Source organism: Sapajus apella, unplaced genomic scaffold, assembly GCF_009761245.1.
Source record: "Sapajus apella isolate SASKATOON/1434 unplaced genomic scaffold, GSC_monkey_1.0 scaffold36, whole genome shotgun sequence".
NCBI classification, from domain to species: Eukaryota; Metazoa; Chordata; class Mammalia; order Primates; family Cebidae; genus Sapajus; species Sapajus apella.
In genome coordinates this window covers 17,730,813-17,741,804 of record NW_022436976.1, presented here as the reverse complement: position 1 = coordinate 17,741,804, position 10,992 = coordinate 17,730,813, and positions in this window count along the sequence as shown.

Here is a 10,992-nt window from a genome sequence, read left to right as displayed (position 1 = left end):
AAAAAAAAAAAAAAAAAAAAAAATAGTGTCCTCATCTTCTCTGATGCCTCTTATGACTTTGATGGATCAAAGAGAGCTTCTTCATAGGATCTGAATAGTGACTGAGCTGAACTTTTATCACATGGATTTATCTTTTAAAAAATGAGCTCTGAATATTCTCAACAGGGAAGAAAACTAAATCAATTCCCCCAGGCATGGTTAAAGTTACACTTGTGTAGTAATCGCTGTTCTTTTTTTTCCCTAGTACCCTCTACTTTGTCAGAGACAATACAAGGCAGTGGCTACTGAGCCTCAATCCCTACTGTGTGGTGTAAGAAGGAGAAAATTTGAACATATCCAGGGAATTTAAAAAAATAATATGGATTTTTTTATTTTTATTTTTTGAGACAGGGCCTCGCTCTGTTGTCCAGGCTGGAATGCAGTGGCATAATCTCAGCTCACTGCAGCCTTGACCTTCTGGGCTCAAGTGATCCTCCTGTCTCAGCCTCCAGAGTAGCTGGGACCACAAGGGCACACCACCAAGCCTGGCCAATTTCTTTTCTTTTTTGTATTTTTTTATAGAGATAGGGTTTTGCCATGTTGCCCAGGCTGGTCTTGAACTCCTGGACTCAGCAATCCATCCTCTTTGGCCTCTCAAATGCTAGGATTATAGGCCTGAGCCACTGTACCCAGCCTAGGACTTTATGTTTTTAGAGCAGTTTTAGGTTCATGGCAAAATATAGAGAAAGGAAGATTCCTCATATATGCCTACGCCCATACGTGCATATCCTCCCCCATCATCAACATCCTCAGTAGAGGAGTACATTTTTTACAGTTGATGAGCCTACATTAGCACATCATTGTTACCCAGAGTCCATGTCACCCAGGTAGTAAGCATAGTACCCAATGGGTAGTTTTTCAACCCCTGCCTCTCGACTTCATGACTTTTTCTTTCCCATCTAGTAGTCCCCAGTGTCTCTTGTTCCCATCCTTATGTCCATGTGTACCCAATGTTTGTCCCCCACTTACGAGTGAGAACATGTAGTGTTTGCCTTTCTCTTCCCGTGTTAATTTGCTTAGGATAATGGCTTCCAGATGTGTCTATATTGCTGCAAAGGACATGATTTTTTTAAGGGCTGTGGAGTATTCCACGGTGCATATGGGTCATATTTTCTTTCTTTTTTTTTAAGACAGGGTCTCACTCTGTCACTCAGGTTGGAGTTCAGTGGCATGATCAGAGATCACTGCAACCTCAAACTCCTGGGCAATCCTCCTGCTTGAACCTCTCAAATAGCTGGGATTACAGGCATGTACCACCATACACAGCTAATTTTTAAATTTATTGTTGCCCAGCTTGAGCCCAGTTCTCAAATCCTAGGCTCAAGCAATCCTCCCACCTCACCCTTTCAAAGTGCTGGGATGACAGGTGTGAGCCACTGTGTCAGGCTGACCACATTTTCTCTATCCAATCCACTGTTGATGGGCATCTAGGTTGATTCCATGTCTTTGCTGTTGTGAATAGTGCAGCAATAAACGTACAAACACGTGTCTTTTTTTCTAGAATGATTTATTTTCCTTTAGGTATATACCCAGTAAGGGGATTGCTGGGTCAAATGGTAATTCTGTTTTTAAGTTCTTTGAGAAATCTCCAGACTGCTGTCTATAGTGGCTGGACTAATTTACATTCCCACTAACAATGTGTAAGTGTTCTCTTTTCTCTGCAGCCTTACCAACATCTGTTATTTATGGTCTTTGTAATAGCCATTCTGACTGTGTAAGATGATATCCCATTGCGGTTTTAATTTGCATTTCTTTGATGATTAGTGCTGTTGAGCATTTTTTCATATGTTTGTTGGCTGCTTTTATGTCTTCTTTTGAGAAGTGTCTCTTTATGTCTTTTTTCCCACTCTTTAATGTGCTTACTTGTTTTTTGCTTATTGACTGTTTATGTTCCTTTTAGATTCTGGATATTAAAACTGTGTCAGAGGCAAAGCCTATGAATATTTTCTCCTATTCTATAGATTGTCTAATCACTCTGTTGATAAGTTTTCTTGGTATGCAGAAACTCTTTAGTTTAATTAGGTCCCACTTGTCAATTTTTGTTTTGTTGTAGTTGCTTTTAAGGGCATAACCATAAATTTTTTGCTAAAGTTGATGTCGAGAAGGGTATTTCCTGTTTTTTCTTCAGGGATTTTTATAGTTTCAGGTCTTCCATTTTAATCTTTAATTCATCTTGAGTTAATTTTTGCATATTGTAAAAGATAGGGGTCCGGTTTCCTCCTTCTGCATATGGCTAGCCAGCTATCCCAGCACTGCTTTTTGAATAGGGAGTTCTTTTCTGCTTGTTTGTTTTTGTCAGCTTTGTTGGTGGTCAGATGGTTGTAGATATGAGGCTTAATTTTGGGTTCTCGATTCTGTTCCATTGGTCTGCATATCTGCTCTTGTATCAGTACCATGCTATTTTGGTTACTGTAACCTTATAGTAGTTTGAAGTCAGGTAACGTGATACCTCTGACTTTGTTCTTTTTCCTTCAAAGTTCTTTGGCTATTTGGGCTCTCTTTTGATTCCATAGCAATGTTTTTTTCTAAATCTGAGAAAAAAGATGTTGGTAGTTTGATAAGAATAGCATTGAATGTATAGACTGCTTTAAGCAGTATGGCTATTTTAGCAATATTGATTATTTCAATCCATGGGCATGGAATGTTTTTCCATTTATTTATGTCATCTATAATTTCTTTCAGCAATGTTTTGTAGCTCTCCTTATAGATATATTTTACTTCCTTGGTTAGATGTATTCCTTGGTATTTTATTTTTGTGTGTGGCTATTGTAAATGGAATTGTGTTCTTGGTTTGGCTCTCAACTTGAATACTATTGGCGTATAAAATTGTTACTGATTTGTCTTCATTGATTGTATCCTGAAACTTTACTGAAGTTATTTATCAGTTCTAGGAGCCTTTGGACAGAGTTTCTTGGGTGTTGTAGGTATAGAATCATATCAACAGCAAAGAGAGATAATTTGACTTCATTTTTTTATTTGGATGACTTTTATTTTTTTTTTGTCTTGCCTGACTGCTCTTGCTCAGACTTCCAGTACTATGTTGAATAGGAGTGGTGAAAGTGGACATCCTTGTCTTTTTCCTGTTCTTATGGGGAATGCTTCCAGCTTTTGCTTATCAAGGGAATTTAAAAAAGGCTACTTACATGTTTGGGCCAATTGGCTTAATTAAGAAAACATGAGTTGCAAATCAAGGCTAAGAGAAATAAAGAAAGAAAGAAAGAAAGAAAGAAAGAAAGAAAGAAAGAAGAAGGAAGGAAGGAAGGAAAGAAAGAAAAGAAAGAAAGAAAGAAAGAAAGAAAGAAAGAAAGAAAGAAAGAAAGAAGGAAAGAAAGAAAATGATGCCTAATTTGCCTTTCTCTCAGTCTTTTCTGCCACAAAACTAGTTTAGTAGTGCAGTGAGCACCAAACCTGGAGTCCGTCCAGAGTTGAAACTTCAAGTTCTGCCACTTGCTAGTTGTGTAACCTTTCAGCTCAGACATTATACTGTTGCTTGTTTTCCATCACCATAAATTTGATATGGGTCTTTTTCCTGCTTCTTTTCATGCCTACAAATTTTTGATTGAATAGCAGACATTGTTAATGTTATGTTTTGAGGTGTAGATTTTTTTCCAATCCTTCAAATATTTATTAGGCTTTATTCTGGGATGTAACTAAGTTACTTGGAAACAAATTGATCCTTTTGACTTGCTTTTAATCTTTGTTAGGGAAGCCCAGATCAGTTTTTAGTATAGGATTAATTTACCCTCATTGCTAAGGTGGTAACTTCTGAGTACTCTATTTTGTATCCCATGTATTGTGAGGTATTTTACTCTTGCTAGTAGAAGCAGAATATTCCCTGACCCTGAGTGAGTTCTGGAGATTGCTCTTTTCTGATGGTTCTCTCCCTGTTCGGTGGTTTCCGAACTAACATGTGTGCCGATTAGTGTAGACTACAGATGCAAGCGGTCCCTCTGCATCTCTTTGTAGCTTTCCTTCTGTGTGGCTGTCTCCTTTACAGTATCCTGCCCAGAAATTTAGCTGCTTGGCCTCCCGGAGCTCCAAACATTGTGTCCTTTAATTGCTAGGCTCTGTTTGGTTCCTCCCTCCTTTAATGTAACCTGGAAACACCTCAGACAGTGAGCTAGGGCATCATAGGACTCATCTTTTTGTTTCCCTTCTCCCTTTTTTTTTTTTTTTTTTGAGACGGAATCTTGCTCTGTTGCCAGGCTGGAGTGCAGTGGTGCAATCTCGGCTCACTGCAACCTCCACCTCCCAGGTTCAAGTGATTCTCCTGTCTTAGCCTCCTGAGTAGCTGGGACTACAGACACACACCACCATGCCCAGCTAATTTTTGTATTTTCAGTACAGACGGGGTTTCATCATATTGACCAGGCTGGTCTCAAACAGGGTTTCACTATGTTGGTCAGGATGGTCTCAATCTCTTGACCTTGTGATCCACCTGCCTCAGCCTCTGGAAGTGCTGGGATTACAGGCGTGAGCCACCATGCTTGGCCTGTTTCCCTTCTCTTAAGAATCACTGTCCTGCTTTGCCTATTTCTCAATGCCTGACAATCAATGTTTCATATGTTTTTATTTAGAGTTTTAGATTTAAAGGTGGAAGTGTAAATCTAGTCCCTGTTAGTCTATCATGGCAAGAAGCAGAAGTTCACATCTGGCTTTAAGAACCACAGCCCCACTTTTCACCAGCTGTGTGGCCTAGGCAAGTTACATAACCTCCCAACCCTTAGTTCCTTCAGTGGTAAAGTGTAAAATTACAGTAATACCTATTTATAGTAGGGTTGTGAGAATTGAGTAAAATAATCCATGTGATGTACTTAGTCTGTTGCTTGGCACACAGTAAGTAGTTATAAAATTCTAGCAATGATGCTGATATTGGTGCTGAGAAAACATCTGTTCATACTGAACTCAAAGCCACAATGCCATAAGTTTTATGTCTATAAAGTGTCCAGAACTGGGTGTGGAGCTGTGCTCCTGTTCTCCTAGTGCTTTGGGAGGCTGAGGCAGGAGGATTACTTGAGGCCAGGAGGTTGAGGCTACAGTGAGCCCTGATCACACCACTTACTGCAGGCTGGGTGACAGAGTGAGACCCTATCTCAAAAAAAAAAAGAGAAAGATACTGAGACCAGCTTAGTCATAGAGACCCTCACCCAGGTGGCGCTGAAGAAATTAAGAAGCAGACACCCAGGTAGAACAGCAAAGTTGGACTATTGGGGGGCCAGCAGCCTTTGGAGCTGAGAGCCTCAGGATGCTGACAGCATTCTGGGCTGAGGGCCTTGAACAGACTCTGACCCACGTATTTATTCTCTCTGAACAGGTGATTATTATTAACAAACAGGTGCTCTGTGTTTTCTCATAGAACCAAGATAAACTAGGTAGGCAGCTAGTGCCTGCTTACCAGTGATCAAGGACAAAATAGAAAGTATTCTCCACGAGGGAGCCACGGGGGCAGGGTCACATATCCCGTGCTTAAAGAATTGTTTTAACTGGTGTATGATATACATACATTGTTTTACAACTTAGGATGCCCCAAGACGTTTTCCACTTGGCGGCGCTGGCCAGGTTTTTCTTGCCACTGTTCTGAGCAAACAATATAGTCCATCATACGTTCAGCAGAAAGAAATATTTTGCATTTTATAAAAGGAGATTTCAATTCCCAGTGAAAGTTCCCACATGGAGTAAATTTAACCTCATGAAAAACTCACAAGACTGTCCTTATTTTCACCTTTTCTCTGCCGACTAGTTACCACGTTGCACACAGACTCATGTTCAGGAATCACCACTCCATGTGCTTCTTTTAGCTGCTGGTCCATCTGCCCCTGGAGTTCCCGCCACTCCAGTGTCTGGCTCAGGGCTTGCCGTACTCCTTAGTTTGAATCCTCCTGTTGTACCTTCCCGGGGCCTCTGCTGCTATGCTGGAAATACTCACTGGAACAGTAACAATTACTCAATGCCTGTTTTACTCACTACTGCGTGAGGAGTAACTCGATCACTGTCACATACAGAGTAGCTTCCAGCTACTTTTAAGTATTTATCAAATCGCTTTCATTTGAATTCTGGGTTGACTTTCCTTTGGAAGTGTTCTCTTATTAAATGCTAGCTGGGTCAGGTGACTGTGGCCTTCTTAGCCTATTACATCATTTCTCCCTCCTCTGAATGCAGGGAGCAGAGGCTTCTCAAATTGCTTCCTGGTGCATCCCCATGGCGAAGGAAAATGACAGAGGACTTCTGGAGGTCCAGGAATATAGATCTATGCTGCCCACAAATACAGGAAATTTATTTGAAGTCTCATGATTTAGCTGAAAACTGGTATGATTGTTTTATTCTACTCTAATTATTCACTTAGAAAACCTCTTTTTTAGTTACTCACCATAGAGTAAAATGAAGGGTCTAAATGTCCTGCTTGCACGTGTTGATGTCTAATTCTCCTTGACACCAGTGCTCTATGCCACAAGAGTCGAGTTTCAGAAAGTCTATGTTCTGCTCATTTGGTCTTATGACCCTTGAGAGAGAAGATAAATAGGGCTGGAAAGTTTCGTTGCAAAGATAAAGATGGGTGGCCAGGTGCAAATAAGTATAATATTCAAGCCTGAGTCCCTCTCGTCACCTAGACGCTTGCTAATCAAAGCGTAACCTGAAGATCACTTGGAAAACTGTTAGGTAAGCAGAATCTAATGCCCATACCAACCTGCTGAATCAGAATCTGCATTTTAATACGATCTATAGGATATTAAGAAGCACAGTAAAGTTAGAGAAGCACTGTCCCAGAGAAATAGATCTTTACAAAATAGAAGCTTTTAAAAAAATAACAGCAATATGACAGGATGCTCAACATCACTGATCATTAGGGAAATGCAAGTCAACACATTAGGAAAATACAACACCTGCAATGATCAGTTATATGTCACTCCATTAGGATGGCTATTAGAAACAAAACAGCAGAAAATAACAAGTATTGATCAGGAAATGAGGAAATCAGAAGCTCTGTGAGCATTGCTGGTAGGAATGTAAAATGGCAGAGCCACTGTGGAAAACAGTACAGCTCCTCAAAAAATTAAACATAGAATTATAATATGAACAAGCAATTCCACTCTGGGTATAGAACCAAAAGAATTGAAAGCAGAGATTCAAATAGATGTTTGCATTCCTACGTCACAATAGATAAAAAATGGAAACAACCAAAATATTCATAGATAGATGAATGGATAAACAGAATGTGGTATATACACATGGACTATTATTCAGCCTTGGAAAGGAATGAACTTCTGATGTATGCCATGACATGGATGAACATTTAAGGAATTATGCTAAGCGAAATGAGAAGTAATCCAGACAGAAAAGGCCCAGTGTTTTATGATTCTATGTATATGAAGTACCCAGAATAGTCAAATTCATAGAGACAGAATGGAGAATGGTAGTTTCTAGGGGCAGAAGGGAGGGAAGAGTAGGGATTTATGATTTAATGGGTATAGAGTACCTGTTTGTGATAAGAAGGTTCTAGAGATGAATGGTGATAATGGTTGTACAAGGGGATGAACATGCTTAATGTCACGGAAATGTACACTTAAAAATGTTTTAAATGGCTGGCTTTATGTTGTGTATAATTTACCGCAGGAAAAAGTAATAACAGTCATAAAGGTTTATTTTAGGAAATTTGGAAACTACGGGGGCAGGGGGTATAGTGAAGAAAATATTCAGCACTTAAATGTTAATCTCTAGAAATAAAAACTTTAAGAGTTTAATATATATATTTATCTTGTCCTTTTTATGCATGTGTACAAGTTTCTAATGACTGTGGAATATGTTGTTTGGTATTTTTGTAGTCAAGGATAGGAATGAACACCATCACTGAGCACTCTATGTGTCTCTTTCACTAACTCAGTTTTTTTCATCCTGAGAAAAACATTGTGAAATAAATTTTGTAGCTTCATTCTCCTGAAGAAAATCTTAGAAAACATGATCATGTTTGTAGGGGAGAAGAAATATTTTTTCACACACCCAGAGTTTATAGCTGAGGTATCTGTAATAAAAGGTTAATCAGTGAAAAGCATACAAATTTATTTAATGCAAGTTTTATGTGACACAGGAACTTTCAGAAATGAAAACCCAAAGACACAAGGAAACGGATTTTTATGCTAAGTTTGATGAAGAAACAGACAGTTGTGAAGTATTGGACAAAGAGGGTACGATATGATGGTAACAAACTGGGGGAACGCAACGAGGTCTGTTTTCTGTGACTACTCTCTATGTCTTCAGAGACAGGGTTGCTCCTTTTTTCTGGGCATTAGGAGGATACCTATGGAATGAGGGTCTTATCACCTGCTTTGAAGAAAGGTGAGGGGAAAATGAGAGACTTTCCTCTTCTGCTGTTTTCTCAAATACCAAGCTGCCATACTTCGTTTGGGGTATTGTGTCCTGAACCCATCAAGATCATATAAATGGCAAAGAAAGGATTTAAAGCACATCTGTGTGTTCAAAAACACCATATTCTCCCCAGGATCTGACACTGCCTATAGCATTGGGAGGCAGAGTTCAGAAACCTAGTTTACACTCATTTTACAAAGCAATAAATTGAGGATCAGAGAAATTCATGTGACTTGCCACATATTACAAGCCTTGTATCGCACATTTCCATCAGTATCTGATGAGGTGTTAGGTGTGATTTCTTAGGCAGCATTGGATCCTCCAGAGGGTGGCTTGGTGTTGACCTGGGTCACCTGAAGGTCTCCAATGGAGCGTCGTACGTGGGGTGGAGTCAGCTGTCGCTTGGACTCCTAGTTTATTCTCTGGGCTTGAGGCAAATCAGAGTCTCCTTGGCACAATAGTGCTGGGGACCTGGCTGCTGCCAGGTGGAATGTTCTGTTTGTTTTGGTCCAGAATCAGCCTGAGGGCGAATTCTTCCTGGAGAAGATGAAGGTGTAAGATGGGGAGTGGCCACAACATGTGGCAATCCTGCCAGCTAGTGGCCGCATAAGGAATGGGCCTAAACCTGCCCAGGATGCTGCAGGCTGGGGACAAAAATACTCAGGTTGACTTGGAGTCGGAGGGCACGGGCTTCCTCACCTTGCTCTAGGTCCCTCTGGTCACCTAGGGGAGGGGTTCAGGGAGACCTGAAGAGATGAAATGATGTGTTCTAGGTATTTTCAAAGTCAGAATTAGAACCTGGTCTCTTAACATCCCAACTCTTTTTAGTCAAGAATTAGAATCTGGTCTCTTAACATCCCAACTCTTTTTAGTCATTTATTAAGAATGTTAAGGAGGCCAGGTGCAGTGGCTCACGCCTGTAATCCCAGCACTTTGGGAGGCTGAGGCATCAGATCACCTGAGGTCAGGAGTTCACGACCAGCCTGGCCAACAGGGTAAAACCCCCTCTCTACTAAAAATACAAAAATTAGCTGGGTGTGGTGGTGGGTGCCTGTAATCCCAACTACTTGGGAGGCCGAGGCAGGAGAATCACTTGAATCTGGGAGGTGGAGGTTGCAGTGAGCTGAGATTGCGCCCCTGTACTCCAGCCTGAGTGACAGATCAAGACTCCATTAAAAAAAAGAAATTAAGGAACAATCACAAATAAGCTATCATGCACCAAGTTATTTCTATTTCTCACAGAGATTCTCCAGTGAAGATGCTTTCTTATGACTATTTTAGATTACTTTTTCCAAGTTGCACACCTCTTTGGTAATGACGTTGGAATCCACCAACAATAAGTAGGGTTCCCTGAAGCCGAAGTATCAAGTCCTCAGAATATACTGGTGGATATAAACTATTTTAGTCCCTGTCAAAGGGTCTTCCAAACTAGATAGACAATATGTGTTTTTTGATAAATACACAGGAGAAACAAGATCATTTTGACCATAGCTAAAATCAGCTTAAGTTAAAAAATTAAGGCCATGCTCGGTGGCTCATGCCTGTAATCCCAGCACTTTGGGAGGCTGAGGCAGGCAGATCACCTGAGATCAGGAGTTCAAGACCAGCCTGGCCAACATGGTGAAACCCCGTCTTTACTAAAAATACAAAAATTAGCCAGGCATGGTGGCAGGTGCCTGTAATCCCAGCTACTAGGGAGGCTGAGACAGGAGAATCACTTGAACCTGGGAGGCAGAGGTTGCAGTGAGCTGAGATTGCGCCACTGCACTCCAGCCTGGCTGACAGAGCAAGACTTCATCTAAAAAATAAAAATTAAAACATTAAAAGCTATCATGGAAGAAGTAGCATTGACAGACATTGAAGGACTATTAGGATTTCAAAAAGTGAGTGATCTTACAATAAAAAGCACCCAGGAAGGGTAAACTGCATGAAAAAAAGTGTGAGAGCAATTGGGGAAACAGAATAATCCATTTTGGCCACATATTGTAATACTGGGAACAAGGCAAAGAGAATAAGACCTCTAGAAAGTCTACTCCATTTAGCAGTAAGGAATGACTGGTAGCCCAAAAAGCCCTGATTCAAATGAGTGACGAGTAATGTTCCCAGGAGTACTTCCTCATTCCATGGGATGTTAACAGGTATTTGGCAGAAAAATGATTACGTGGTTAAATATGTTGGGAAAAATATTTAATTAAATTAACTTAGTTTATTATTTTACTTCTCTGGACTTTTAGTTTGCAGATGTGCATTGCACTGTGAATTTTTGAACAGCAGTTGATGTTTTAAGGGACCAGTGTTTTATAAAATGGAATTTTCAAAATTTATTCCACTAAAGGTTTTGCTCTTACTTGAGTTTTACATTTTCCTGATGAAGGAGATCTGAATGTACATAAAGGTAGAAAAGACGATTCGGAAAAAAAGGAGTGTGAAGATCAAGAAGAAAGGAAACACAATAATTCTTATAAGGATCAAATCTCACTATGTAAAGCGTTGTTTTTCTAAAAGATAAAATGTATGGGAATATGCTTATTAGGAATTTTCTAAAGGCTGCATTTAGAATATGCTACTTTCCATGTAAGGCAGAAGAGAAAA